Source organism: Gopherus evgoodei, chromosome 4, assembly GCF_007399415.2.
Source record: "Gopherus evgoodei ecotype Sinaloan lineage chromosome 4, rGopEvg1_v1.p, whole genome shotgun sequence".
Lineage (NCBI taxonomy): Eukaryota > Metazoa > Chordata > Testudines > Testudinidae > Gopherus > Gopherus evgoodei.
Window position 1 is genome coordinate 141,148,133 of NC_044325.1, and position 24,131 is coordinate 141,172,263.

At 48.4% G+C, this 24,131-nt stretch overlaps 1 protein-coding gene across 6 annotated transcripts in view; it reads left to right on the top strand.

Moving 5' to 3' along the window:
* The window catches only part of SOX13 (SRY-box transcription factor 13), a 91,329-nt gene that overhangs the window by 23,908 nt on the left and 43,290 nt on the right, over positions 1-24,131 (top strand). Inside the window, exon 1 of one of the 6 annotated variants that reach the window (XM_030561495.1) lies at positions 5,857-5,932. The exons of 2 other annotated variants lie outside the window; for them this stretch is intronic. The gene's annotated coding sequence lies outside the window, so the exon portion shown is untranslated. Of the gene's footprint in view, positions 1-5,856; positions 5,933-21,726; positions 21,974-22,745; positions 22,801-23,627; positions 23,690-24,131 lie in introns of those variants that run through there. 3 more of the 6 variants (XM_030561498.1, XM_030561494.1, XM_030561499.1) reach the window with 3 other exon arrangements.

Here is a 24,131-nt window from a genome sequence, read left to right on the forward strand (position 1 = left end):
CTCTAGCCATGTGCCGCCTGTGAGTACAACTCTCTAGTGTGGATGTAGTTGTGTATACCCAGCTAACTAATTCTTGTGCAGGAAGGGGACTAAACAATGTTGGCATAAGGCACCTTTTTACCCATAGAACTGTGTCCACACTAGGGTAGTTCCACTCGTATAACTAGACTGGTGGAAAGAATCGCACGTCTCTTTGGCATAGTTATACTGGCACAAGATCTATGAGCAGACCAGCTCTGTCCCACACAGGGAAAGAGTCCGATCCGTGATAGCGTGTCCTTCTGTAAAGTGAGTGGGAGACATCACCAGCTGAGAACGGTAGTGCTTGACACCCCTCAGGCACGAGGGTCGCCATCTCTCCAGTTTTCCCAGGATCGGCCCTTTCTTGAAGTAGCTGTCTTGAGAAATCTTTAAGGATGCTCAATACACGCTACCAGCTGTCTAGTCTGCTGGGCTGTGATCCCCCCCAGATGTCCTGGTGTTTTGTATCTCAGAGGCATCCCTCCTTCTCCACACTCAAGGAGGCACAAGGGCAGTGGAGAGCCAAGCCCTTGCATCCCTCCCTCCACCAATCCTTAGCCACTTCTTCAGTAAATCCAAGGGACAGGGACTGAAGGGAAAGTGAAAGTATAGGGAGCGGACTTGGACTCCTCCCTTGGCCCTAGCTGTTGCTATGGAGACCAGAACAAAGATTTTCTTGGCCATCTTTTTGGATTGTCAATGGCTGTTGTTCCTCTCTGGCCCCTTAGTTAATTGCTGTCTGTGCAATTTGTTCTTTTTGACTCTGGGTGGGTGTTTGGCCCCCACCTCACCCGGCTTCCCCTTTCCCATCAAGGCAGGATTAAAGGCGTGATTGTTAAATGCTGGCAGGCTAAAGGTGATGGTGGAATTTGCAGGGCTGGCCCTCCAAAAGGTGCAGGGGACTGTTAGAAACAAAAGCCAGAGGAATATTATGGGGGAGACACCCTACAGAGAAAGTGTATTCCAGAGCCAAACATTCCCAACACCTTTATCTCTTGGGCTTCTTCTCCCAGCCTTGAATGCTTTTGCCTACAGCCAGCACTTGTCTGGTGACCCGCCACTAGCACTGGGGTGGTCCCCACTGATGGAACACGGTGATTAAAAGCTATAGCAGATGATCCACACAAACACGCCTGCTGGTGGAGCTGCACCAGTGGGACAAATACAGTCTCGGAGGGATGCGGTCAAAGTTACCCCCAAAGGATTTTGCAGAGGTTGCATCTCTGCTCTTTCTGCTTCTTCGTGATGGAACCAGAAGGCATGAAATGTGTGTCTGATTTTTAAGCTCCATCCACAGGATGTATTCTGTCAGCTGTCTGTTCTTGGGGAACCAGGGCACAGTATCCAGCCTGCCTGACTCATGAAGGAACCTTCCCCACCCCCGCCCAGCCTCTGCTTGAACCAAAACAGATCAGAAGAAAGACTTACAAAAAGCAATGAAAAGGCAGTGGGAGACACACCTAAGCCCCTCCGGACAAGGGTGACAGGAGTAAGGCAACTCCCCTAGCCTCATTTGCATCAAAAATGGGACAGGGGAGGTATCTCCATTAGCATACAGAATGGGGAACAGATTCCCATGCAAGAACCGCACTGAACTCTGGGACCAGAAAAGCAGGGAGGCACTGCATGATGGGGGATCTCTGCTCCAGATGTTAATAATCCCAGTAGTAGTTATCAGACCAATTCTAGTAATAAATCCTTTATTGGTATCAAAAATAGTAAAGCTGCCTAACTGCATTGTGAGCTCCCTCGAAGGAACACCGCCCGCAGCCAGGAATGATCAGTTCCTATTGTCTAACCTGAACAAAACAACTTTGGTATACTCCCTTGAGCCATCAGTTTACACACAAACAAATCTAGTGTTCTCCCTTGAACCATTGTTGTTTCTCTACAAAACCCCACTAGCCATGCTCAAGTAAGTGTTCTGATGCCTGGATCCAAAATCTGCATCAGTTTCATGGGGACTTCATCTTCTCCTGACTGCTGGGGGCTCTGCCTGTCTCCAGCACTCTGGACCCTCAGCTACCACCACCACTGGGAACCCCAACCAGTTCAAGCTTCATGGAGTGGTGAGAACCCAACTCTCTCTCTCTCTCTTTCTTTTCCCTACTCTAGGTATCGCTTTCTAACCCTGACTTGTGATCAGGTATAGTTTTCTAAACCTGACTTTTGTAAGCAAATTTAAGCTAGATATAATATTGTAACTGTTTTGTTTGGTTGGTTCCCCTTATATGGTTATTACCTGGCAAAAAATAACTTTTATGGTTAAGCTGGTTGCTTCCCTCCCTCTCTCTCTCTTTTGTGTTTTTGGCTTCCCCGTTTGCTCTGAGGCAACGCTCCTCTTACCTAAGCTTGCACTGCCCAAAAATCCCATAGGGTTTGCTCGTCAAGTGGGTTGCTACCAGAACAATTTTAACATGAAAGTGGGGATAGGGACATGCTGAACCTGTGGCATAGGAGGGTGGAAACTTGAAAGTGCAGCTCAACTCAGCCTGCCCAGGCATACCCTATTCCGGTGCGTTGCTCGTGGCATATGAGGGTGTCGGCCTGGAAGTGCTGTTCAACCCAGCCTGCTGAGTCCAGGAACATATAAGGGGTTAGCTTGGGAGTGCATTAAGCTGGTCCACTCAGATGTGCTCTGTTAATGTGTGTGTGTGAGTTCATCTGATTCTGGGGCTGGAGGAGCTCAGCCCTGCGCCTCCTAGGTCCCTGTCAGATAGCTCCATTGGGAGGAAATGAAAATGTTTGCAATTTCTCACAATCAAAAGTCTAGGAGAAAAAATAGGTTTGAGTCAATCAAAATGTTTTGTTTAGATAAAGTGTTTCATTCCAATTTCAACATTTTATTTATTTATTTAATTTATTTATAAAACAAATTCTCAGTGAAAAGTTATGCTCTGAAAAGGTTGAAACAGAATATTTTTGACATTAATGAGAGGTTTTTTTAAATTTGCCTCTCCCCCCCCAAAATGAAATTTCATCAGCATTGACATGTTTCCGCAGTTTGCATCCTTGTGGAAGCTGTGTTGATTCCGCAGCATGTTTTTCTTTGGATGAATTGGCATTTTCCAGCACAAAAACGTTCAGCTGGAAAATTTCCAAGCAGCTCGACTTGATAGCTCTGGAGATGGCAATCTAGCTAGAAAACAAGCAGCAGAAGTGTAGGCTTCCCCTGCAGACAGTTCTCACCCCTGACCTAGAGAGGGACCACCTCTAAGGGTCAGAGGGCAGTTCAGTCTGACCAATTTAATCCTTGGCGCCTTCGCTGAGCCTGAAAACAACAGAGCCACTTGTGGTGGTATATCCTGTGATGTAGATACCTGTGTACTGCAAATGAGGCCCCTTTTAGAACTGGCCATGCCACAGTCTTACAGTGGTAACAGAAGAGTGTTTTACAGGCTGCCAGTCTTTAGCCTGTGTTATAGACTGGGTGAGCACAGTGGTCTCTGCTGGCCTTGAAATCTGTGTATCTGTGCACGCTTTCCATCTGGCTAGAAGACAGAGTTTTGGTATCTCGCTCTAAATATACACTGCCTTTTAGCAGCAAGGCAATTTGGAGTGTTATTCTGGTTGCTAATAGACTGGACAAAGAAACTAATTAGTCATCAGGGACCTAACAGAACAGACTCAGAAAGATGGCTGTTTCTATAACTTTAACTAGACCAGGCATGTTCCAAGGAAGTTGAGCTCTGCTTTTGGGACTCCCCAGCTACCGGAATTATAATCTCCTGGGGAAAGTGCTCCAGATTCGAAATAGTTTTTCAACCCATCTCTGGGAATGAAAACGTCCTCCGTGATGCTGGTGTGGAGGGAAGGGAGATGTGATCCCTGCTTTTGCAAGTCAGCAGGATGACACATTTGTTGTCACAACAAGAAATTTAAAAATTGGGCCTGTCGATACCTGTGTGAGGGAGCCTGGCCTGAACAGCAGACCCCCCAGCAGCAATGTGAATGGAGATTCCCTCAGCGGCCTTCCCCAGTGCATCAACAGGGCAAGACTTGGCTAAGTCCTAAATATTCAATCCCTGATTGTCCCAGATTCTAATAGTAGCTTTTGGGTGCCCAAGCAATAAAATAACACCTAGTTCCTTTCAGCCATCTCAGAGTGAGTAACACTGCTGGGTAACATCATTCCCATTTTACGGATGGGGAAACTGAGGCACGGAGGGAGTGGGAGCCAGGACTTTTTAGAGGTCATACCACTGTTTTTTGAGAAGTTTTTACACCATGGCAACCATCATGGGGTCTGAGAGCCTTTCCAGCAAGCCTGTGGCAGATTGGGGAATAGCATCTGGGGCGTGATGCAGAAATTATTGGTTAAGATTTTCTGGCCTGTATTGTGCAGTCAGATGAGATGATCATATTTCACACCAGTCTCTTCTGGCCTTAAAAGCTAGGGATCTATGAACCTAGGTGTGCTGGTTCCCTGGCTGGTCTGTGATTCACAGGCTCAAGCTGGTGTGCAGGATGGAGGGCCTCTTAAAGGCTCTTCTCCATCTGATTCTACCATGAAGTCAAGATGGGAGGAGTAGGCAGCTGTCTGCATGGGAGCAGCAGCTAGCTATGAAACATCTTGCCCAGGCCAGCTCCTGAAGCTTTACTCCATCCCAGTGTGACCCTGGAGTGCTTTGAGATGGTCCTTGCAGCCCCTGAGGTCCTTGCGATGGAGTGGGATGTACCTATCAACTGATGAACTCTGGTGTGGCACTATGGGGCTGCCCAGGTCTAAACAGAGCATTCCAGACAGCTGCCCAACCTGGGAGAGGGTTCACGATCATGGAGAAGCCATCAAGACCGTGATCTGGGCAAGCCTGGTGAAGTCCATGTCTCACAGTCAGAGCCCCTGATTAAGAGCGGGGTTCTGCTCTGTGCAGGCGCCAGCCATTGCCACATATAAGCAGGAGATGTAGGAGAGAGAAGCCAGGAGGGACTCTGCCCAGTTTGAAAGGCTGACAACACGCAGACAGGGTGAGCTCAGACTAGAGGAGGGGACGTGTTAGGACTTCATTGTTTTTTCCAAGACCTGTAACTCTGGAGAGCTTTAAAAGTAAAGGGAGTGTGCCTAAGAGATTCCTTGGCTAAGCCTGTGTTATGTTCCTTGCCTTCCGGACACATTGCCCCTTCAGGGGTTAAACTAGAAGCCCAGCATGACCACAGCCTAGGTGGGGCTCTGGGGGGTATGTGTAAGTGAGCGGGAGACTGGGGGAAGGGCACAGGTGCTGATTGTGGGGTTTGGGGAGACAGCACCCCTTGTCCCAAGGGAGGACACCTGCCAAGAGGCCTGAGCCAGGGAGCGTGCCCAAGAGACCCAGAGCTGGCAGCAGCGACTGGACGCTACCCAGACCCAATTGGCTAAAGCACGTGGGACCCCCGCACCTGGGTCCCCTTGTGGCTGACGAGTGAGGGCAGGGAGGGGCGCTGGGCGAAGTGGCTGAAGCGGGGCCGGGGACTAGGACTAGGACTAGGAGGAAGCCGGCTGGCTGCACTGGGGAGGTGCTAGCAGCCGGGTGCTGTCTGGAGGGGGTGAAGCAGCGTCTGGCCGGGGCAGGAGGCAGCCTGGCCCGGGACTGCTCCCATTGCAAACCCAGCCCCTGCGCTAGCCTCTGGCCCACGGCGGAGCTAGCCCAGCCCCGGTGCGTAGGAGGGGGGATACCTCGGCAGCCTCCCTCCTCCGCGCTGGGGCAACTCCCCTCGGAGGGGAGGGGGCTGGCGCTGCACGGAGCCCGCAGCAGCCGCCGCGATCCGCACCGGCCGCAGCATCCCAGTCCGCCCGGCCCGGGGAGGGAGCCCGGCCCCAGCCGCCGCCGCCGCCCCGCCGGCCCCGCACGGGGGCAGCCGAGAGAGGCGCCCGGCGGAGCTCAGCGCACAAGCCGCGGGCGGGAGCTGCCCGAGGACGCAGCCCGGCAGAGTAGTAAGTGCAGCCCGCTCCCCCGCGGGGACCTTGGGAACCCCCCCCGCTTCTCACCCCAGCCTCGCTTCTACCCCCTGCTGCCTCTAAGCCCCCCACCCCCGGCCCCGTGCGCTGCCCCCTTCACCCCGCTTCTTCCCCTGGCCCCGCTTCTCACCCCTGCTGCCTTTATCCCCCCACGGCCCCCTGCGCTGCCCCCTTCACCCCGCTTCTCACCCCTGCTGCCTTTATATCCCCCCCGGCCCCGTGCGCTGCCTCCTTCACCCCGCTTCTCCCCCCGTCCCCGCTTCTGACCCCTGCTCCCTTTAAATCCCCCCCGGCCCCATGGACTGCCCCCTTCACCCCACATCTGCTCCCAGACCCGCTTCTGACCCCTGCTCCCTTTAAATCCCCCCCGGCCCCTCTGGCCCCGTGCACTGCCCCCTTTACCCCACGTCTCCCCCCAGCCCTGCTTCTGACCCCTGCTCCCTTTAAATCCCCCCTTCACCCACTTCTCCCCCCTTTTACCTTCTCTCACCCCCCAGCCCCGTGCACTGCCCCTTCACCCCCTTCTCCCCCTGCACCCCCTTTTACATTCTCTCACCCCCCCAACAGGGCTGCCCAGAGAGGGGGGCTAGTGGGGCAATTTGCCCCAGGCCCCGGGCCCCACAGGGGCCCCCACAAGAATATAGTATTCTATAGTATTACAACTTTTTTTATGGAAGGGGCCCCCGAAATTGCTTTGCTCCAGGCCCCCTGAATCCTCTGTGCAGCCCTGCCCCTCCATGGCCCCCGGCAGCGCTGGGATACCCTCGCTGAGCTCTAGAGCTCCCATGCCCCGGGGCACAAGGAGGGATTTCACAGTTCTGACCCCTGGCCCTTGCCGGGTTTCATTTCCTTGTGCAAATCTTAGCTTGATTCCTCCCGGCCTGTTCCCAAACCTGCCAGGTCTCCCCTGGCTTTACGGGGAGGGGGAGATCCACTTGTTTTGAATTAAACCTAAAACAGCTTAAAAAAAGTTTCTCCTTCCGGAACATCCACTCACTGGTTGCAAACTTCTATTTCTCTAGTGTCCCCCAGTGTGCTCGGATCTTTAAGACACAAATAGACCCCAGACTGGGGACTACATCAGAGCACTGGTAATAGTCCTGGCAAGGAAGGTGTTAACCCCTGTATTCTTCCTCTCTTGCCCCCCACCCCCTTTCATAAAACCAGACTGTCAGGTTTGCTGTTGCTTCTCACATTTTTCTGTTTAGCCTGGCCTGGCCTTTCCTGTTCCGTAACTGGACGTTATAACGGCCTTGATTATTGCCAGTCGTCCTTGGATTTAGTAGGTTACTGACTTAATGGTACAGGTCAGGTGTAAGGGATTCTGTGGGATGTGGTGGGAGCCCAGGGGAAGGCTTTGTGTGGGACTCTGCATTTGGGAAAAGAAGCAGATACTTTTTCCGCTTGCTAGTCTCCCCCTCTGCCCCCATGGCTTATTTATGACATTTCCCACTGAGCCAGGGCACCGTCTCGCCAGCCAGTCTGTGGGGCTCCACAGTACAATGATTTCATAGTAAAACGGGCAATAGATTGGGTGACACTCTCTGTAGACGCAGGCACCAGCAGAGGTCACCATGCATGTTGTAAAATAAACAGGCAGACACATACTGGCTAAGATGGTAAAGTGCAAGATGAGCTGGTAGCTGGAATCTCCACTTGGATGGAGTGAGTTATTTTTTGCAGTTATTTTAAAATTCTAAACACTGCTTATTTCATCCCTCCACGTTTCCAAAAAGAAATGCAATGGTGGTACATTTATGCACCTTTTATTTACTAGCATGCTGCATCTTTGGGGACTGCATGTACCACAATCCCAGTCATTGCTCCTATAGAAAGTGTAGCAGAGAGAGCGAGCCATACACAACTTGTAAAAATGCCGCCTGGTCCTTTAACTGTTTGTTGCTGGCTTTTTCATGATTTTTTTCCCCCAGCAATCACATCAACTCAAATGATTCCACAAAGGAAATATTTATATTGTGTGTTTAGAGGCAAGGAAGAGTGTTATGGAATCCATGCAACAAAACTTGGTGGCTGCGTGATGCGCTCAGATGTTTGGCTTTGTAAATAGTTTTTTTTAAAATAACAAAATTACAATAATAGGGCTCCCAACAAAGACGATCTTTAGTACAATAAATGCTGAGCGGTGTCACTTTTGCTGGTACCTAAACAAAAACAAACCCAGCAAGTTGAATATTGTGATCTTCCTTTAGTGGGAATTGTCATCAAGCCAGCATTTATGACCAGCTTGAAAGTGAGGTTTGGTGCTTTAGAAGCCCAAATTCATTCCAAACCAGAAAACTCTGTGTACTGGGCAGGGACTGCAGGTTAAATCCTGACCCTACTGAAATCAAAGGGACCAGGATTCCCCTCATGCACACTCACCGCCTTTGTCCTTATTCCCGTCTCTATAAAGCATACTTAGCATAACTGTTGGTGCTAGACAAATAATACATGAATGGTATCAGTGGCGAATTGCAATAGTACACTGGGGTGAATTTCATGCACTTTTTGGAATTTGGAATGGTTAGGTAACAAATTAAAACAGACAGTTACGGCCATCAGTTTTGGTGGTTAAGTATACCAAATGTCACCTTGGATAGTGTATTTCACCCATTCAGCACCCTCAAGGTGCTTTAGAGTTAAATAATTCACTAAAAAAGTTAAAATAATACCAGTAGGAGAGAGAAATGAAGAGATGTATGGCTAAGGGAGAGGTCAGTGACAGGTTTTCATGTGAAATGTGCAAACAATTAGAAAGCTGGCTTATTTCCACCTCAGGCTAATAGCTTCCAATATTTTATGCTAATCAGGGATGCCACCCAGGAAAAACTTGCTGACAATAGTCACTTATTGTTTAAGTCTCAGCTATATCTTATATGATACTTTAAGGATGGAAAACGTGATTTGAGATTATAGATTTTAAGGCCAATTATCATCATCTAGTCTGGCCTTCATATTACAGAGGCCTGAGAATTTCATCCAGTTAACTGTGTATTGTGCCCAGCTGCTTGTGTTTGTGATTTATGCAAATTCCTTTTAGTTCATTTTAATGGTTACACCCTCCATCCATGTTAACTTTTTTTTTTAAACATCAAAGCTTGTGAACCCATATTCCACTTTAAAAATACAGGTGAAGTCTGGAAATGTGAGGGAAAGCAGGAGAGAGATGTTTCTAAGTGATCTTGCCCCTTACAAAGTTTTTTTTTTTTGTTTTTTTTTGTTTTGTTTTTTTACTGACCCTCCATTTTCTATGTAGGTTTGTTTAATCTCTGTATTGACAGTAAACCTGCCGTGGGTTGAGAATCCAGAATCCCTTTCTGTCATAAAAGAACTGCCCACTCCAGATCTGCCTTGGGAATCTGTTCTGTCCTTCTCCATGTTAACTGGATACTCTTTGTACACGGGTGGCAGTAGAGTTGAGAGGACCATGACATTTCCTCCCTGTCAAAGCAATTTCCTGAAGAGGAGTTGGATTTTGGGGCTGTTTTACTGAGTTTGTCCTGGCAATTTTAAAATCTCCCTCTCTGAAACAAATGTCTTAGCACAGTCTCTCAGCTTTATCAAGCCAAGTGTCTCTGTCTGCGATGCTTTCTCCTTCTATGCTTGCCAAACCAAAGCACCCAAACAACCCCCTACAGAAAGCATTCTTGACAAGCAAAGTTTGTTCCAACCAGTGGGGGCAAAAAATAGCTTGACTTTAAATCACGCTAACTGACTGTCCATTACAAAAGGATTTACATGTGCAGCTCTGACCAGTCTGGCATTAGGTAGCTAGTTAAACTGGAGCTGGCTTTTAAAATTGTTCCTCACTTGAGAAGTTTAATTTGGTTCCTGGGGTACTGGAAAGGGCACTGCTGTGAGTGCAAAGTGCGTGGCGACGTAAGCACAGTAAATCTATTCTTTCAATGGGTTTATTTTTACATTTGCTATTTGTTCAAGAGGCCCCCAGAGCGCCTGTCTGAACTTGCCGTTTTCACACTCTGTATGCTTCCTGGAATCAAGACTTGTTAGGCCGAGTGACAGTCACTAATATTAAAAACAGCTTGTGGGGAGAGGGGTGACTCAGGGAACTGGAAATGAACCACAGGGATTTTTACCTCAAGGTCACAGGTTCAAGTCCAACTGCTGACCTTCTGATGGTTGTGAACTGAGATTGTGGGTCTCAGTTTAGTTCCCTGCAGGAGTGTCATCATCGCAATTGGCTCCTTGGAGCTGGTGCACAACATTGGCCAAGTGCCCAGTATGCCGTGGTGACTGGCCTCCTCTCAGTCCTACATCCCCGTACCGTGGTTGAGGCCCATTAGTGTGGCAGCAAGAGCCCCAAATGAGCTGGTCTTAGATGGGGGGTGTGGAGCCCTTCCTACTAGATCACATGCACAGTGCAGACTGGTGTATTGAGAGGGGAGCCCAGTCTGTAGAACCGAAGGGCTGGAGGGCCAGCGATCTGCAACGCGGAACATAGACCGCTGACTCCGGTATCTTGCGCTTGCCAGCGCAAAGCGGATTGAGACCTGCTTGGTCAGACTGCCGTGAGAGCACCTTCCTGTTGGCTTTAGTTGTAAACACTAACTGTTGTTTTGGGGTTTGTGTGTATGGGTAACAGTGGATATTGAAATAGCTGCTGTTACGCTGGAGACGGTATTTAACAAAAGGATGCTGCTGGGAGCACGCACGCATTGCTTTTAGAGCTCTGGTCTAGGTTTGCGTCTTCCACCTCTGCATCCACAAATGATCAAAGACATTGTTTTGGCGGGGGAGGTGTATTTGCTGCTGCATTTTCTACAAAAAATGTATTTTAAAAAACCATTCAGACATGAGTGATACGATTGCTAACCCATTGCTTCATCCAGCACTATAGAAATCAATGTATATAAAGCTGGCATTATTCTTTTGTCGAGTGTGGACAGTATGCTGAGTGCAGTGCAGAATGTACAGGAGAGACATAAATTATTACCACCCCAATCATGCAATAAATTGTCGCAATGCAATAAGTTATAGCCCCATTTGCCCTTGTCCCTTCCCTTTGGGAAATATCCCCTGCGAGCTAAAGAGGCTCTCTGCTGCATACTGTAAAGCTGCCTCTGACTTCATTGAGAGCTGGCTCCAGGTATTTTCAGGCCAAATTTTGCCTCGCACTCTAATGAGCTTCTAATCATTGGATCCTCCTCAGGCTTGGATGGGAATCTCTTGGGTTTGGAGCGCTGCTGTCATTTTAAAAAGGAGGAAAGTTGGCAGAGCCAGAGGCAGCCACTTTTGGAAAATTTTCTGTTATTTGGAAGCCCTCCCTCCCACTCCGCACTTAATCCACTTGCTCAAAGGCCATATGTCCGATCCTGGAATGGGTCCAGTCCTACACAATGGCCTTTGGTCTGAATGAGTTCCACCAGCTCAGTGATAAAGATGGGATACAAATGGGACTGGATTTGCCAGGCAGAATGCGGTTGCTGCATTTTGCTCTGGCTCAGGACAAAAGTGTCCCAGCCATTTGGATGGATCAGTTTAAAATAAAATAAAATGCAGGTAATGTTGTTTAATCTTGGGACTGTTGAAGTCAAGGGGTCTTAAACATGTGCTTAGAGTAAAGCATGTGCTTAAACTGTGCTCAGTCAGAGCCTGAAGCCCTCCAAATGTTGAAACTAATACCCCAAACTTTGTCCAATGCTTTTGCAGTGGTCTTAAGTAAACATTTTTTTCAAGTGGAAGTCACTTCTGTTCATCATTTGAACGTGGGGTAACTGCATTCTTTTTTGCCCCTGTTCAGTTCCTGCCACGATTGGCAGCCATATAGCTGAAGAATGCACATTGGGAGACGTATCTGAAATTCTGCCTTTCCATAATTTAATGCGCCATTACCATCTATGCTGGCTTTAGGCATGTGGCCATTACAAATGATGCAGTCTAGTGCAGGCCTGCACAGCATGCGACCTGGGGGCCACATGCAGCCCGCATGGGCTCACTGTGCGGCCCACGAGGGGTGAGAAGGTGGGCTCACTGTGCGGCCCATAGGGGGTGAGTAGGCAAGCAGCAGGTGAGGGAAGGGGGCTGAGGAAGCGAGTGGGCGGGCAGTGGGAGGGGGTGAGTAGGTGAGCAGGGGGGGGGGATAAGGAGGCTGAGGAGGCGGGCAGTGGCAGGGGGTTAGTAGGCGAGCGAGGGGGCTAGGAGGCCGGCAGTGGCAGGGGGGCAGGTGAGCCAGCAGCGGCGGAGGGGAGCTGAGGAGGCGAGTGGTGAGTCAGTGGCGGACCTGTTCTACTGATCTGGTCTGGCTCCCATCTCCTCTCCAAGGGTTGCAGTTGTCTGGAGGTGTCTGCCTTCCACTCTTCCTCATTCACACATCATTCATTCAACAGGGCAATTGATTACAAAGTGGGGGGAAGATCTTATTCTACTTCTAGCAAAAAAACAGTTTTCTTTTACCTTAATTATACTACCTTAGGGGCCCACTATAACATATTACCAAGGTTCAATACCGCTGTTTCTGCGGGACGGCGATAGGGAAGGAGGGTTTGTTTCCGCGGGGTGGGCAGTGCTCGGCGGGATTGTTTCGGGGGGGCTGGGCGGTGCTCGGGGGGGTGGTTTCAGCAGCTCTGGGGGTGTTGTTTTCATGGGGCGGGCGGCACTGGGGAGGATGTTGTGTTTCAGGGGGTGTGGGTGGCGCTGGGGGGGGTTCAGCCCTCAGCTGTTTTCTTTGGAATAATATGGCGCTCACCGCTTTATGAGTGGTGCAGGCCTGGTCTAGTGCCTTTGGAGTCCAGGGCACCGCCCCCTTGCCACACCCCCCAAGGTCTCTTACAGAAATGAGCGAGGTAAAATGGCTTATAATTAAAGCAGCCTTGAAAATTTGATGTGAAAATTTACTAGTCCAGGCACAAAATCTACTGGCCTGGCCTTTCATGATGATTTAGTGGTGGTGGAAAAATCCCTAATAATACTTTACTTGTCGGAAAAGGAGAAAGCAGCTGAGTTGAATTTTGCACGAGTTTGTTAAAGGGATGGTGGGTAGTGCAGATTCTGAAAGTGGTTTCTGGGGGCTCTGATTCACCTTGCTCTTACCCAGGTGAAAATGCTGAGTGATTCCATTGGGCTAATGGTAAAAGTGAGAGGAGATTCGGGTCCTATGGGGTTTTTTGTTTGTTTGTTTTTAAAAGGTTTTCTAAACGCTTGTGTTAATAGAAATGTTTCAAGAAATTAACAAAATCGCTCGCTTTTGTTGTTGCTGTCGCATGTTTGGATTTCTGCCCTTCCCTGAGGTTTGCTGCCCAAATGGTTGCAGCCCTGTGTTAACATGCAAAAGACAAAAATCGAAACTGACTAGTAACAAGCGTCAATCTAGTTCAGTGGTTATCAAATGTTTGTACTGGTGACCCCTTTCACACAGCAAGCCTCTGAGTGCGACCCCCTTTTATAAATGAAAAACACTTTTTATATATTTAATACTATTATAAATGCTGGAGGTGAAGCGGGGTTTTGGGGTGGAGGCTGACAGCTCATGGCCCCCCTATGGTAATAACCTCATGACTCCCAGTTTGAGAACCCCTGATCTAGTTAGTTTGGAGGATGTGGTGGTTAAAAGGTCAGGGGCCAGTCTACCCTAGCCCTCCCCCTCTGGTGGGGATGGAATTTCATGACACAAAATCTAGTGTAGACAAGACTTTTCAAACCACCTTATTAACAGCGTTAGCACCACAGTGGTCACATCTATTAATATTTAACATTTATGTCGCAGCAGTGCCTAGAGGCCAATGAGCATGAGTCCCCTTGTGCTAGGGGCTGTAAAGACAGAGAGGTAGTAGCAGGCCCTGCCTCACTGAGGTTAAGCCTAGGCTTCTAGAAGAGCAGACATCAGCCCCTTTGCTTCTTGTTTGCTCCCAGCTTGTTCCAGATATCGGGGAGGTGAATGAATTCAGACACTTCAAACTTAGTGTTAAACAGCAAAAAAAAGTCCAAACCAACGAAACCATGCTTGGCTTGGAAACAGTGCCCTGGGATTGGCCAACTGACTGATCCTGGGATTTGCGGGGGTTAATGTTTTGCCTCCAGTTGGAATTGGTGAAACAGAGGCTATGTCTACACTGCGAGCCTGGGATGCGATTATCCTGCTCGTGTACACACGCTTGTGCTAGCTGTCCTTGAGCTAGCCTGAGTATAAATAGCAGCATAGCCACAGAAGCAGGGGTAGAAGCAGAGAAGGCATGGCTGAGCAGGGCCAAGTACAAACCTGTCTGAAACTTGTGGGTGTGTACTCATCACGGCTCAGCTGTGCCTCCGCTGATGCTGTCCTGTGCTACCGCATCTACACTGCTATTTATACTCCGCTGACCTGAGAATGTGCACATGTGTAGGGGACTCACACGCCTAGCTCGTGGTGTAGACATAGCCAGGAAAGTCTCCTTTGGACTGCTGCTCTTCTTACCAGATCCTACGCTCTTCAAGGCAGATGTTCTCTTTTTGCTATTTGTGTATGTACAGCTCCTAGCACAATGATTCCTGATCGGGGCTTTTTGGTGCCCCTGCAGTACACAATAATGGTTAATAACACATTTGGATTGGGCTAGGGGAGGCCTGGAATAATTTACTCTAATTGTGTGGGGTTTTGTGTGATGTTATCAGTAGTGCTGGTACATTAATCTTTGCTACATATATGATTTTTAAACCCCGTTTGCAGATGATGCTGGGATGCAGAGAGAGGTAGCAGCCTGCAGACTACAATATAAATCAGTGGTTCTCAACCAGAGATATGCGTATCCTGGGGCGTACACAGAGATCTTCTGGAGGGGCACATCAACTCCTAATCTAGACATTTCCCTAGTTTTACAAAAGGCTGCATAAAAAGCACTAGTGAAGTCAGGACAAACTAACATTTCATACAGACAATGACTTGTTTATACTGCTCTATGTACTATCCACTGAAATGTAAGTGCAATACATACATTCCAATTGATTTATTTTATAATTACATGGTAAAAATGAGAAAGGCAGCCGTTTTCCGGTACTAGTGACACTTTTATATTTTTTTATCTGATTTTTGTAAGCGAGTAGTTTCTAAGTGAGGTGAAACTGGGGGTAGGCAAGACAAATCAAACTCCTGGAAGGGGTACAGTCATCTGGAAAGGTTGAGAACCGCTGATATAAATAACCAGTCAGACTTGGTTCTGGAGCTGTGTGACAGACCTGGAAGTGGAACATCCTGGGCCCAGTTCTTGCACCCCTCCTATTCCATCTGATACAAATCACTCCCACTGAAGTCTGGGGGTGTTGCTCTCATCCTGTGGTTGGCGGGGTGGGGTCAGGGGGAGAATTGAGCCAGAAAACCCCATCCATCCTTGGCTTTGGGCACTTATTAAGCATGACCTTGACGGCAGCCAGGCCCTGCTCATCCAAAGAAGCTCTGGCACAGTGTCACATATTTGCTCGAAATAGGAGCTGGTAGGATGTCTGCCCTGTCACAGGTTACTCTGGTGTCCAGAGGACCAGTCCCCCTCTCCAGGAAACAATAGAGCCATCAGTGTTGGGCAGAGATTCCGTTTACTTAACAGAGTGGAACCAGCAGCGAGGCATGGGATGAGCCAGGTCTAGGAAGGAAGAGAAACATCTAGGTATGGGAGGAGGGGAGATGGAAGAAGCAAGAGGCCAAGGTGTGGGAAGCTAAACAAAAAGCTTTGGGGTGATAAATGGTCATGGGAGCCTCCCTCGTTCTCTCCTTTTGAGACGTGTTTGCCCTCCCAGAGTGCTGTAAAGGGGCCTTAATGTCACTGAGAATCAGGCCCTTTGAGACTTATGCTGTGTTGCCAACTTGCACGATTTTATTGCCAGTCTGGTGATATTTGATGGTTTCTAAGTCCCCAGCTCCTGGCGTTGTGATTTATGTGAGTATCTCTGCTTTAATTTATGAAATAAGTCATTTTCTAGCCATTATGGAGAAAGGCTGGAAAACATGATCCCTCGAGTCTCAAAAACAAGAGGGCAAATGAATGAAACCAAGATAGGTTGTTTTTTTAAGTCAAGCTCAAGATTCTTGAATGGCCCCACTCATGATTTTTGAACACTTGTGGTTGGCAATGTAGGAACCCAGTGTTGTTCAATGGAATTCACCTTTCAGGGCATGAAATCTCCTGCAGGACAGGAGGAATTTAAAAGCTGCAGGGCTGTATTCCTTGGCGGGAGGGAGCAGTGGGAAGGTTTTGGGAAACTGCCATAGTGGGTAAGGCCATAGGTTGCAGGCAGTTTCTGCAGGTGTGAAGCATTTATTACGGGCATGCTGCAATGGGATGCCAGAGTGTCTCTTTTGTTAGAATAATAGGGAGCTCTGCCCTATTATTGTACCTTGCTCTGATGGCAGGAAAGAGAGAGCCCTTGGAGCGAGAGGTTTGTACATGAGCATGCCTTAAGGCCTTATCTATCTACCAGCAGAAGTATACCCCTATAATTCTACTGATGTAGTTAGAGTGCTATTGGGCTGGGCTGTTGATGGAGGATAACAATTTGGATCTCTTAACTAGAACCTTTCTGGTGCGGATCTCAAACTGCTTCATGGACAATTTAGTCTCTCAGACCCCCTGTAAGTAACACACTGATTTTACAGGGGTAAACTGAGGCACACGGAAAGGAAGCAACTTGCCCATGGCTGCGCTGGAAGCTTGTGACAGGACTGAGACTCGAATCCAGGTCTCCTGAGTGCCAGTCCTATGTCTTTAACCACAAGCCCATGCCCTTTCTTGCCTGTATATAAGCTCTGGAGGAGACACTGAAATGATTCTTATGGCTAGAACAGGCAAGAGCTCAGTGTCTGCCTTTTATAAAGTATTACAAGAGCGCTGTGGGCTCAGCCATGTCTGCTGGTCACACTTAAAGCAGCGTGTGTGTGTATCTGTGTGTGTCCGTCCGTCGTCCCTTGAGGGTATGGTGGTGCTTCTCCTTGCGGGCCAGAGAGGCGTGTGTTTTGGGGCAGGTGGAACCCTAGAGTGATTGATTGGTGGGGACAACATGGCGTGTGATAGCGTGAGGCCGTTAAAGGTTTACAGCCTCCTTGACAACTGGTGCTAACTGTCTTTTTGTTGTTGTTACCTAGAAAATCCTTGAGCTAGGAGGGAGGGAAGGGCAGGAGTTTTCTCCCCAGCTCTTGATCTGCAGTGCTGGGGTAGAGCTCTCCCCTCCCCAGGGCAAGAGAGCGTTCTACGGCTACAGCAGCCTGGCTCAAGCAAAAGGGAAAGAAACCTGGACACGGTAGTTGATTCTTCAGCCTATTGCTGATTCTCAGTGTGTAACTGAAATGGAGGTGCAGTGTGAGCTTGGAGCAGGAGGGGATGTCTCAATGCTGTGAGCCTTGGGTTTTACATATCTCCCAGCGCTGGAAGGGCAGACACCCATTGACTCCAGTAGGCTTTGGATTAGGCCCTTGGGGCCAGTTGAAGAAGCACTTAACACCCATGGCTGGGGCCAAATTTTCAGTAGAGCACTGCACCCCGTGTGCTGAGCTCTCCTGATAACCCAGCTCTGGATGAGCTTGCCCTGGTCCTCATTTACAGTGCGAAGCCTCGTGAAAGCCTGTGATGCCCTATGCCAAGCAGCAATGACCTAGTCAATGGGGCTGACCCCTCTTGTGGAGCTTTCAGAGTGCAGCTCTCCTGCTGCGGCCCCAATCCCTTCAGGGGGTCCCAGCTCAGTGTTCTGAGCCCTCTCTCAGACCGGGCCATGCAGAGAACAGCAGGCGGTTTGGCAACTGGGTGGAATTATGGCTGTAGCGGCCAAGTGCGAATTTGTCAGGCCGGTGTTAAATGCCTTCACTTGCTCTCATCCTCCCTGCTCCATCCTGGTTCCCTGCCCTCCCCCAAATAAACAACTGGTGTAAACATAGCTCTGTGTGTGTGTGTGTGTGTGGGGGGCAACTGTGCCTGCCCTCGGACTCCGCTGAGCCAGTCCCCAGGCGCATGCCAGGCTGAGGCAGGTGTAGGCAGGGGCTGCCAAGGCTCTTGGCTCAGGAGAACATGCTGCAGCACACGGGGATAAATAAGGACACACCAGGAGAATGGGGTGGCAAAGGGAACAGGTGCTTCAGGAGCCAGAGAGACACAAAGAGCCTCTTGTCTGGTGGCCACAAGTGGAGAACAAAGCAAACGCTTCTCCATGAGCCGGGGGACGGGCTGCTTGGAGCGGCTGCTTGTCACTTGAAAGTCTTTGCTGCTTTAGTGTTGCGCAGTAAATGAAATGAAACATCCTGGTCACTCCAACCTCTGAGGGCACTTTCCCAATTACCACTGGCAAGAGGGGGCCCAGCCGGAGTAGAGACAGATAAGGATTAAGGGTCCTGTTCTCAGCCGGGGCACTTGCTGCAACGCCATTGAAGTGGACAGAGCTATGTGGGTATGCAGCAGCAGAAGAGCTGGCCTTGTTGAAATCAGTGGCAAAACTCCACGCTAACTTGTATGGGGCCAGGATTTCACCCTAGGTGTTCTTTAGCTCCTCTGATGCAAGGGGGAAGGGGCTGTGTCTTAAGTGTGAATCTGCAAGATCCATGCCTGGGAAAATGCTAGCCTCACTGCTCCTTAAAACCCCAACACCTTTGGATCTTTGTTACTTGCTCAGATGCTTAAGTGACGCCTAGGGGCTAACAAAAGACCCTTCCCCCTCTTTCCCCATCTTCCCCATGAGAGACAGTGTGAAGGTGAACGGATTCCCGCTGAGTTCAGTGCTTGCAGGGGATGGACAGGAGGCAGGGGGCCTCAGTGGGGGTTTTCTTTGGAACCATGAAAGCAAATGCCAAGAATACATTTAAAAAATGAAGGCAGAAGGGGGTGAGCTCTAAAGGGTTGAAATGCAGTGTTGGTGTTATCTGGGTCCGGGTTCTTGTCATGCTGCAGTGAAGAGGAACATTGTTGCGATGGCTTTAGCAGGCCTAGAAGGGATGGTGGCATGTTCTCCCCTCCTGATGTGAGATGGTCTGTTTAGAGCATCCCTGGATGTATGTGGCTGTGTCGCTGTTGCAGCTGCAATATGTTCCTTTGCTAGGATGCACAGAGCACTAGGCTCCTTTGAAAATGTTGGACAAAGAGGGTTTGGCTCCCAACTCCCTCTGAAATTCAGTTCCTTAGTTCTCAGCCTGGCCATGCTCTCCACGTGAATGGCTGCTTGGGTGTAGAATGTCATGGTCCACTTGAATAATTCTCCGGTGCTACCGTCCAGCTCCTTCATGTGACAGTGGCAGGGAATTATGGAATGATTCATAAAAACACTATATAACTTAATTATTTGTAGCACAGCAGCCATCACAATCTGCTAGGCACTGTACGCACCCCTAAGATAGCACACTCCCCGTCTCAAAGAGCTTCCAATCTCGGAAGTTGGTAAGCAGATCTCTGCCCCTGGCCGTGATGTGGATAGATCAGGTGGAATGGGTTGAAGCTGGGGTGTCAACACTGGCTGATAGATGCCTGTCAAGTTTGTAGGCAATAGCACAGACTGAGTTTGTTCTCGTGACCATTTTAAAATGAGGTTTGAGTCTGAAGGGACTTGTTTGAGCTTTTGGGCATAGGAGTGGTAAAACCGAGGTAGGGAGAGAGCACAGCCAGTGAGCATGGGCAGCTCCTGTGCAAGCCTACTGAATACAGGGTTGGAGTCCACCTTTATTGTGGCTCTCTTATCCCTACTTCAGCTCACTTTACAAGTAAGAAGGTGGCTTTTTCCAAGTACAAACCCTGGAAGAGTAACTGGGGATCTGAGAGTTAAGCTGGGTTCTTTCATTCTCATAAATCAGCAGCAGCAATAACGATTGTGTGGGCCAAGTACTCCCAACAGTTAATCCTGCCCAACCTCTGCGTCCACAGATTAGGCCCCCAGTGACCCCACCAGAGTCAGTCTGGGGGACTCAGCTAATTTACAATGGTAAATGAAAGCGGGGCGTAGTGCTGCAACTGGAACTTAGGTAACTATCCTGTTAAGGCAGGAGAAGGAACACTCAAGCTTGCCCTCTGCTAGCTGCGTTGGCTCTATAGGGCTAGCAGGAATAAAGCATAGTGAAAAGGTGTTTACTTTTTGGATTGTCACTTGCTCTGGCTCTGATTCCGCACGAGCGGACAGATCTGTTCTGTAGGACGGTGCCATCTTTAGACACGTTCTTCTGAGTACAACTGCACTTGAAGCCAGTGAGTCTGGGAACTTTTGCAATAAATGCCAGGGGATCTCTGATAGCTACAAGTGGTTAGAAGGGATGTTGGTATTAAGTCTCAGTGGAAAGACAGCATATCCTGCTGTACAGTGTCCCACTAACACAACCCTGGGGCATTGGTCCAATACTGAATTGAAGGGAAGAGGGCCACCTATTGAGTCATCAGCACAAGGGGCCTGATTCTCCACTCTTACCCCAGTATAAATCAGGAGTAACTCCACTGCAGTAAATGGATTTACACTCGTAACAGAGAGAAGTCAGGCATAGCATTTTCTTTGGAAGCCTTTGGCAGGCTTTATTTCCTTGAGAAAAGTTAAAGATTTTAACAGCAAATTGCCAAGCCGCTCCTGTCACAGCAGCTAAAATCTGTCGTTAAAATGTCACAGACCCACAGCAGCTGAGCTGCAGCATTATATCTTCCAAACTTAATTTGTGCACAGCCATCTCAGAATGGTGGCATTTTCTGCACATGGTAGCTGTCGAGGATGAGCTTGGCTTTCAGGGTCTCTGTCTTGCTGATTGTGGGTAAGCTGTCTAACACTCTGCTTTTTGAATTGCAGTTTGGGAATGCTTCCAGAGCCCTTTAAACCTTCCAAGGTGCTTTGCAAACCTAGGTACTTCTGGGGACAGCAGTGGTCCGAGTGCCGTAAGGTAGGAAGAGGTGGGAGAGCATGCAGACAAATTCTCAGACGTAGCCCCTGGTTTTAGATGCCCAACCTGTGAAACCTTAGGTCTGATTTTCAGAGGGTGCTCAGCTCTTGGGGAAAGTCTGGCTCAAGGTTTAGGACGTTGGGTACCCAACAAATGGAGGTGTCAAAAAAATGAGTGGCCACTTCTGAAAAGAGTAGTCTTCCTGTCACATGAAATGGAAGACGTGAAATGTTGTGAAAAGGCTATGAGGAAGTTGATGATGGAGGTCACAAACTGACTTAGTGTGGTCTCAGCTATTGTCTTGCTGGTTCATGTTTGCTGACATTGCTACCCACCACCAATGTGTGCCTAAATTGTCCAAGAAGCTCTGCCTCTGCTCAAGAGGTAGAGCCAGGCATGGAAGAGGAGGTGCGGTGCAGGGCTGGGGTTGTGCATTGGCAAGAAAGGGTGTGAGCTTGTGTTCAGGAAGCTTGCACAGAAGTTTCCCATGTTCAGTGGCTGTACTTTAACCATACCTCACTTTCACCAGTCTATTCCAAAACGCTTAAACAAGGAAAGAACAAGAGAACCTTCTCTGGAGGAGAGCACTCTCCTTGATCGTTGTCAATTGGTCTTGTAAGTTATCTATGGGAGGGGGGGCCTGACACTGCACTCTAGACATCAGTTTAACTCCAGATAGGAGAATAAAGCTCACTGTCTCCTGCAGTAGAGCATGGTTGACATGGGAGTGTTGACAGAGTCCCATAGTGCACATGTCTCAGCAGTGCCTACCGCACAAACCACAGCAGCACAGGCTGCCTTTATGCTGTGAGGAAAGAGTTCTGCCAGAGAGGTGGTGCCTACTCTTTGTGGCTGCTGAAATGGCACAGGGTGTCAGGCGTTGCTCTACTGAGGCCTCTCTCTGAGGTTCTCTAATGCCAGCAGCAGCAAGGAAGGAGCAGAGTTGTTTAGTGGCTTAAGAAGGGGGTGTACAGTCTAACATGGGCTAACTGGAGGAAATTAAGAAAAAGAAAATTTGGGCTGCCTATCCTAATAGTGAAATCTGTTGTATTGATAATAGATGTGTAGCTCCTTTCATCTGAACTTCGTTAAGGCCAGTTCCCACTGGTGTCGTTCAGTGTAGAGTAGTTCCATCAACTTCGTTGGAGTTACGCAGACTTTCAACAGTAATGGATCTCGTCCCTAGAACTTCACAACACCCCAGTGAGGTAGGTGAATGATATCCCCTTTGGGAAAATGAGTCACGGAGAGGGGAAGTGACTGGCCCAGGGTCATGCAACACATTAGGGGCAGAGCCGGGAATAGAACCCAGAACTGCTGTGTCTCAGTTTGCTTCAACCACTGGCCCACAATGACTTTCTATGGAAAGTCTTCCAGTAGAAATGCTCGAAGGCTCATTGCTTGAGACACTTCAAAACTAGACTGGACACAAATAGCCTTGGACACGCTCCTGCCTTGGCTTTATGGTCTGAATGATTTTCTAGGTCTCTTCCAGTGATAATTTCTGCAATACATTCAGGTCATTTTAGAGTGGAACTGAAATAGCAACAGTGTTTGGTTTATAGACGTGCTGCAAACTTCACCTGATGTGGTGTCCCACGCAGCTGACTACTTGCAAAAAAAGCAATTAGAAATAGCTACCCCTCTCTGTACCCTTCTGTCCTTAAAGGTATGTGGGAAGAGATGACAATCTACCCAAGATTATTCTCTTTCCTCCAGTGCCCAGGGGAGGAGAAGGGTCTGATGTCTCGGCCCCTTTTTCAGATAGGAAAGTATTGTTTATGAACCACTTGAGTCAAACAAGAACCTTGGTTTGTCTGGAAATGCTGAGTGTGTAGAATTGCGCGCACAAAAAAATACCAAGATTGTACTTTTAGATAAGTCTGAGGGCTGCTTTCGGGTGGGGGTACAGGAAACAGTTGACGAAAACAAGGGTGGGCAATAATAGCTTTCAATCTCCCGTTCTGCGCCTTCGTCACAGCGTGTTTCATTGTCAGAAGCCATTCACCTTTCCGGACCTTGCCGCAACTGTTAGGTAAGTTGTTTTTGTTTGTTGTTTGTCTTTTTTTCCTTTCGGTGGCCCTGACCCACTTCAGTTCTGTGGGATGCGTCTGGTATTGTTCAATGGTTTTTTTTATTTCTTTCTTAGAGATGATCAGCCAACTGTAAATTGATTAAACTTTCTGAGCGATGATGCCAGGTGAAAACATTGGCAGAATTGCAGCTGAGGGCATATATAGGGAGGGAGAATTTTAAGTACATTAGTTTTGGGGAAGCTCAAAGGCCAGATGATGATCCCCAGCTGGCGTAAGCTGCAGTCTTTAAGGCAGGGAATGTCATTTCCTGTGTGTATGTACAGTGCCTAGCACAATGACTCTGCCTTGGCTGAGATTCCAAGTGCTACTGCAATATAAATATTCAGCAATAATTAGAGCTAGGGAATATTTTTTCACTCTAACCATTTTTTTGACCAAAAAAATGATTTTTTTTTCAAAACCCCCAAAATTGTGTGGATTTTTTTTTAACTAAAACTTCGACAGAGAGAAAAAAAAAGCTGTGTCGCTGGCTATGTATTTTCAGTTTTCCCCTCTCCTCTTCTTTTTCCTTGTAACTCCCCCGCGTGCACACATTTTCCTGTTTTGCACTGAGGCTGGGAATGGGGCCAGGAGGAGGACGTACATAGTGACGTGGGTTTTGAAAATTTAAAAATGCCTTTTTCTTTTTTCCTGAAAATGTCAAATTTTTTCATACAGACTTTCGAGAACACTAACTCCCTCCCCACCAAAAAACCAAACCATTTCTGAACAGATCTAGTTATAATCATTGACAGGAAGGGAGCTACGCCAGTTTACCCAAGCTGAGCATCTGCCCCAAGGCTTTGAAAAGAATGAGGGGCTGGGAGAGAGAAATTTACAATTGCACAGGTAGAATAGATTATTCATCTATCCGTTCACATTTTAGATTGTATTATTTACTTCAATTTTTAAATATCTTCTCATTTAATAATTCCTCCTTCCTCTCAATTTCCCCCTCTCCACTTCCCAAGTTTTTTCAGCTATGTTTGATCATGACCCTCTTTCCTTTCTGTAGTTTTTTCATCATGGGGTGGGGAGAAAAAGACAGACTCTAGAGTTACATTCCCCGATTAGCTCTTTCGCATGGGGCTTGGCAATCCCTCTAGTATTTATCCGCAGCATTTTGGGGTTTTCAACTGACAATTCTTTTTGGAAGAGCATACCTAGATTTGGTGCATTCTTCTCCTTCCCCCTCAAAGATTTATGGTGTTTCCACTAAATACAGCTAACACCATGTCCTGAAAACTAATGCAGTCTGCGCTAATTAAAGGTTAGCTTTACTATATGGCAA